Source organism: Molothrus ater, chromosome 1 (genome assembly GCF_012460135.2).
Source record: "Molothrus ater isolate BHLD 08-10-18 breed brown headed cowbird chromosome 1, BPBGC_Mater_1.1, whole genome shotgun sequence".
Lineage (NCBI taxonomy): Eukaryota > Metazoa > Chordata > Aves > Passeriformes > Icteridae > Molothrus > Molothrus ater.
The window spans coordinates 133,493,289-133,500,225 of record NC_050478.2 but is presented as its reverse complement, the minus strand read 5'-3'; positions in this window follow the sequence as shown (position 1 = coordinate 133,500,225).

Sequence of the window (6,937 nt, the reverse complement as noted above, 5' to 3'; positions counted from 1 at the left end):
CCCCTGGTGCCATTGAGCTCTCAGGACGGAAGGACTAAATTTCCTTCTGCCGCTCGGGCACCATCTGGAAGTCTCTGGCAAAGAGGGAAAATAGCCTTCCCTGATTAATTTTTCAGACTGAGATAAAACTGATGTTTGTCCCCCTTGTGCCGTGCCCTGCTGTCCGTCGGTCAGATGGCCAGGCTGCCAGGCGGCACCGGCACCCGTGCGATGCGATCAGAACCAAAGCGCTCCCGGCACGACTAGCATGGAAGGCAGATGTTTTTGGGTAAAGGTGAGATCACGGCCTGGGAGTTCACAAACTGGCCATATTCCTTCTATAATGATACAGTTTATAAAATAAAATAGGATTTCTTGCATGGTGTAGAAAATTTTCTGCAGGACCTTTTTTCGTATTTGAATCTAGAAAATCAAACTGTTGTACAAAAACAGATTAATGTATATGAGAGTCTATGAGAAATAAAACATTAAATTAAATGAGGGCTGATATGGTATATTTTTCAAAGATTTCAATCATTATTACTTTAATAACTGTAACATGGAATTAATTAACTAATCATTTGGTGCAAAATTGTGGTTTTGAACATTATTATCCTGCAGAGATAAACTCTGAATATGAGTAAGCTCTGATGTAAGAGACAGTGTGCTACAAGGCAGCTGGTTGTGTTATTCCAGCTGTCTTCATCACTCATTAAATGCAGTAATGCTACGGCAAACCACTTTTCTATCAGAAAATGTGGTAACTAACTTGCAAGATGCCTTTTTTAGTATTAATTATATTGAACTTTCAGTGGTCAGTCAGCTTCAAAATAACTCTCAAGCTCAAATCAATGCTTAACAGGTTTTTTGTGAGGATTTCTAAGGCTGAAGGTGTTTTGTGCCCCAAACTCTTTCTTGATCAGGTACCATGAGACCAACCTTGTCAGGTCAAATGTAGGTCATTAAAATCACCAGTAAGGTTGTGTCTTTAGCACATGATTTTGCTATCACATGCCCAGTTTTCATCAAGAACAGAGGTGAAGGCTTTCTTTTGGAGTCCTATTGCAGGAACTGGCAGTAGCAACCAGATTCTTTACTCTTTTTCTTTGTATGGGAAAAGACAGAAAAGATTTCATACACTTAAAGCTGCCAACTTTTAGGCTGCACTGAGTTCCACCAGTGCCTGGTCCATCCTGCAGCAATTTCAGCAAATTGTCTGTGTGAGACCTCCTTCTCCTCTGAACTGCTTTTCTGACTTATAAACTTCAAATTCCCTCCCAGGAACCTGCAGGGAAAGCTATGCCACAACTCAGTCTGACTGCTCAAGCCTGCACATACAGCTGAGAATTATTGTTATTAAGCATCCCAGCATGCTGACCTATTCTTGGAAATATGACTGTCATCTAAATAAGGACCCATTTAGGATTTTAAAAAAGCAAAACCAGCATTCCTATAGCTCCTTGACTTGACTTTTCAGAACTCTTAAAACCGTAGTCACCTAAGCTTCTGTAGTCTTAATAGCAGAAATGAGGTAATTGTTCAGTCACCTGCCTCTGCTGTTCAGTATTTCATGTCCATGTGTTTAAAGGTAGTTAAAGGTCTACAGGACTCTCCAACCCAAATGTTGCAGCCTGATGTGTAGACCTGCTTGCATTGCCTGCTCTATCCATGGGAAGCTAGATGGTGCCTAAATGTGTACCAGGAAACTAGGGGATGCACTTGGCTGGGAACAAGCCTTCCCTGGATGCTAGTCAGGCTCTAAAGGAAGAATTCAAGCATCAGATAATGTCAGGCTGCAGACAGCTTAGGCAGTGAGAACTTGCTGCTTTCTTCTTGCTCTTCTTCCTCTGGACACTCTGCCATGTTTACATGTTTAATTAAACTACTGTGCAGTTTTCCTTCTATGAAAATCCTGCCTTCTCTGGTGGGTGGGATGCTCTGCTCTGAGCAGCTCTGCTTGTGCCTGAGCCACCCAGAAGATACATCATGACTCGAGTTCAGAGTTGTAGCACACGCACAGGTGCCTTTCTGCACTACTTGCCCCTGAGCTTCTTCGACTGGCGAGTCCCAGCACAGCCTGCACATGCCTCAGCCTTCGCTGTGGGACCTGGTTGTGCTGCCAAGGCATCTCGTGGGTTCCCAGCACTGAAGGCTGAATGATATAGATTACAAATCCAAGCACATGCCTCCATGGGAAATGCCTCCTACTGAAAACACGCTACTATGCAGCTTTGAACATGACCCAGGCAAATGAACCAACTACACCTCTGAAAGCAGCCCTACAGAAGGTTCCTCAAGGTGTCTTCACCTGTGTCACAGAACGGAACCACACATGTACCTCTCTGTCCTGCCCCAGTCCTGTTGTTTCATATAAACTTCTGTACCCAATAAATGAGGGCTGAGCAAGGCAGCACATTGGTTAGTGTCAAGGCTTACATTTAGCAAAGAGATAAAATGAAAAAGGGTACAGCATATTTTCTTCCTCTATTCTTATTAATGTCCCATGCTTAGAAAGACATTTTGAGAAGCTTGGTAATGCTCAAGTTTAAGTTTTCTTCATTCTAAAATCATCATTCTCATAGATTTTTTTAAATTTTCCCTAGATAAAAGAATCTTAACTTTTGTATAAGACCAACCACTGAAAATGTTGAAGCTCACTGTTGAGTGCAAAAGTATTTGTGTATCAATATTATAAACAACTACAACTCCTAGTTAATCTTGCCTCTTTACTAAGTAGTAAGTGTGAAAATATATCTCAGGGAATCTGTATTGTGCAGACGTTTTCAGGTACCATTGTAATTTTCTGTGTTACATTTAAGAACAAATAACCTCCAATAATAATTTTTTACCTGTTATTTTTAGTTTCATAATAATGCTTAGAGTCTGCAAGCCTAAACCCACTGTGATAGGTGCTGTTCAAAGACACACAGAAATACCCTGATTGCTTAAAAGACAAAAAAGATAAAAATAAAAATTCAGACATAATACAGGTTATGCAAATTCCCATAACTTCTCACTCACAGTGTAAGAACTGGAATATGGTCAAGGGACTGTGTTGCTATACCATATTTCTTCCTCATGGCAAGTATATGGAATAAAAATAGCAGGAAAATAGCTTATTTTTACATTTTCCCAGATTCATTACATTGGAGAGGCACAGTAAGCTAACACAAGACCTGGCTTATTTTTCTTTTTTACAACTGTAATATTATTATATTTAATTATTATTGAAGTATAATAATATTACAGTTTTTTTAAACTGTAGTATTATTTTTAAAACTGTAATACAGAGAGGTGCAGAGGAGCAGCATATCCAAGGCACACAAAATTCTTTCAAGATTTCCATTCGCAAAGATATCCTGTGCTGCAGGATCAAGTCTATGCCAAATAAAATTTCATACTATGCATAGTCTGAGAAATGTAATTACATTTCTGTGTCTAGCATGAGATACAGGATATAATAATCCTGTAGCAGTTATAAAAATAAATAACTATAGATTTGAATATGTGTTTCAGGCAAGGTAATGCAATGCAAACCAATATAATAACTGTGATACAGCATCCAGAATAGTATTTCAGAGCATAGTTGAAAGATAGGCAAGGCTTTTGAAAATACTTCTCAGTTCTGTCCTTTGTACCATGCTACAACCTAGTGAAGGTTTCCAACTCCAGATAGGATTGGGACATGGCATTGATATGCACAACCATGTGATAATCTCTGGAACAGTTACTATGCTGAAATGTTTAACTTCCTTTTCTTTATTTTCTTTAAATGTATGTGTCTGTAATTTATTCACATGAAAGAGTGTACAAGCACCATGAAAATGGGAATGTCATACAATTCCATATATATTTTTACTTCGAAAAGGGCTTTTTTCTCTGCAGAAATTACACAGCAGATCTACAGAACACAGGAATTAATTATGAACCTCTTATCTGCAGAAGAATTTTACCTTTAGTCCCATCAACACTGCTCATCCCGTTGCAGTTGTGTGATAAGTCACCCTCCCACTGGCGACACAAAGACAAGGAACATTATGTTATTCAGGGATGACTTGGGAGGCTGACAGCACCTAATGTTGCAGAAAGTGGTTGTTCCTCCTTCCATTCCTTCCCACCTCCAGGGCTGTGGAGACAGGAGATCAGCACACCAGAGCTGTGGGAAGGGTCATGCTGGCTGCACTGACAGCCTCTCCTGTCGACACCCTCTGTTCCCAACAGCAATGGGGAGCATTTGGCCAGTGACTAGACAAGTCTATTTTTAGTAACTTTTTATGCCATATATTCTATTCCTGTCACTACAGAGTACTCATGCAAATGTATGTAGGGCTGCTGCTGTTACAAAGCTGCAATTTCCTGGACTGCATTAATTTTACTACAGTAGATTATGACAGACAGAAATTATAATGGTAAAGAAGTCTTCATTTACACAAAGAGAGGCGTCTTCTCTTATTTGTAACTGGAATTACAGTTCTTGTAAAGCTTATTCATGTTATCATCTTTTCCTGATTGCACATCTGTCATTTCTTTTACAGTATTGGTGCTATTTACAGTTAACCTTATTTTTAGAATAATGGAGGAATTTTCAGTCTCAATTAAGAAGCAGTTCACACTGGAAAATATAATCCCTATTGGCAGGAAAATTGTTTATGGGTTTTAAATTCCTTTACATTCCAGCTCCATCTCTATGTGTTACCATAACCGTTAAGCACTTTCGTGGTCGTCTTGAAGACACCAGCTGCTTTCAAAGATCTTTATTTAATATATTAATCTCCTCTTAATCACATTACATATACTCAAGATTCTTGCCTTTGTTATTTGTCAGAGATTGCTACCCAATAAGTATTATATTATTATGAAATATCTATATAATATCTAAATATGTAGATCTCTTTATTCTGTAAAATCATTCCATTTGTTTATTAATGTCAGTCAAATGATATTTGAATAAACTTAATTCCTTTCTTTTTACTTTATTTTCTATTATTGAATGGATTAATATTACACAGATAATAAGTTAGTTTTAAATTTGTTTGACAATTCTAAATGTTGGCACCATATACATTTTTAATTTGATCTCTGATTTTTAGTTCTGAGGGGCAGTTTGAGGGGAATGAGGAAAATATTGTCCTACACTTTTGAGGTTTTTTTTTTCAGTTTCCAGTGGACTTACTTTTTAGCCAGAAGCTTCTGAGTCTTGGTCATGAAACCAAGCAATATCCGGCTCAGTCCATACCTGGATAAGATACATTGAAGAAAAGCAGGTAAAGATCTGAAGTAACTTGTGGTGCTTCACTAGACAGCACCTTTTGCTTTGTGGAAGAACAGAGCTGCTGTACCCTCCTGGCACCTGGTGGACACTAAGTATAAAGAAGGAAGCTCCAAATTCAAGTGTAGGTTACAGCAGCTTTTGATCACGAGCTATCCCATGACACATATCACAAGAATAGCAGAATCTTGGTCAAACTCCAGTTCGGATAATTAAGCATCTGACTTGAATTCCCTTTGCCATTTCAGTCTCAATGAGCAGCCTTCTTCAGTTTCAACTGGAACTCATTTCATGCAACATGTTCATTAAAGTGTTGCTCCATTTCAGGAATAGATGAAGTGATAAACATACAGTTCATGATTTTTCCAGGATAATAAGAAAGAATAACAAGGCCTGCCACTCTAGTTATTTTATGAGCACCAATCTCTACTTCAGCTAAGTAGCATCCTTGATGATAATGCATAGTAGATTTATGACAACATTGTAAATGGGGTAAATGCAAAGACTGTTCCACACAGATATGGATGGTGTGGATTGAAGTGGCACGGTGCTCCTTTTTAAATGTAGCTGCATTTGTTAACATAGTACATAGAGTGTTTGGAACAGGGACACAAAGATGGTGAGGGGCAAGAGGGGAAGCTGCATAAGAAGTAGCTGAGGTCCCTTGGTCTGTTCAGCCTGGAGGAGACCTCATTGCAGTCTGCAACTTCTTCATGAGAGGAAGAGGAGGGGCAGGCACTGATCTCCTCTCTGGGGTGACCAGTGACAGGAGCCAAGGGAACAGCATCAACATGTCTCATGGAACATTTAGGTTACATATTAGGAAAAAGTTCTTCACCCAGAGGGTGGTTGGTCACTGGAACAGGCTCCCCATGGAAATGGTCATAGCACCAAGCCTGATGGAGTTCAAGGAGCATTTAGACACTGCTCTCAGGCACATGGTGTGACTCTTGGTGCTGTCCTGTTCAGGTCCAGGAGCTGAACTTCAACGATTCTTGTGGATCTCTTCTAACTCAGCATATTCTGTGATTCTATGATTCTATTAAATGTGATCAAGAGCAGCCATACTGAACTGATGATCTTTGAATCACCAGCACTTTGGAAGAAAACATTTGAGATCAGACTGGGGGAGTGAAAATGCTGGTGATGGCCTGTCTCCAAGGTAAGCTTTTCTACAGGGAGCTGCCAAGAAAGATGTTGCTTTAGAAAGAATGTGCAGATGTCAGAAGTCTGAATGAAATTCTCAAAGTTCCTTGAACTCATCTCCACTATGGCTTGGAGTTATGCAAGGCTTCTGTGAGTTAGAAAAGATCCACATAACCAGAAGGGAAAGAAAAGAGTTTGAGGCAGAATGAGTTTACTCTAAATACCTAGAAATTAAACTGTTTGCATGTTTGCATCTAAATATTGGCTGTACTTGCAGAATCTCTTCAATGGATGCTTTTCATAAAGAAATAATTTAGTTTTACAGATATGGAGTGTTATTGTGTGCCTCTCAGCATGGAATGCAAGGGTGGCAACAGCTAGTCTAATCACAGCCACCAATAAAGAAGAATTTATAATTAACCACAAAACATTGAAGCAATGAGAAACCTGACACATTAGAGGCTGGAGGGTATTCAGCTAGTGGAAAGCTGAATTTTTTGCTATAAGAATAGAAATAACAGAAGTAATATTTTTTTGCCTGTA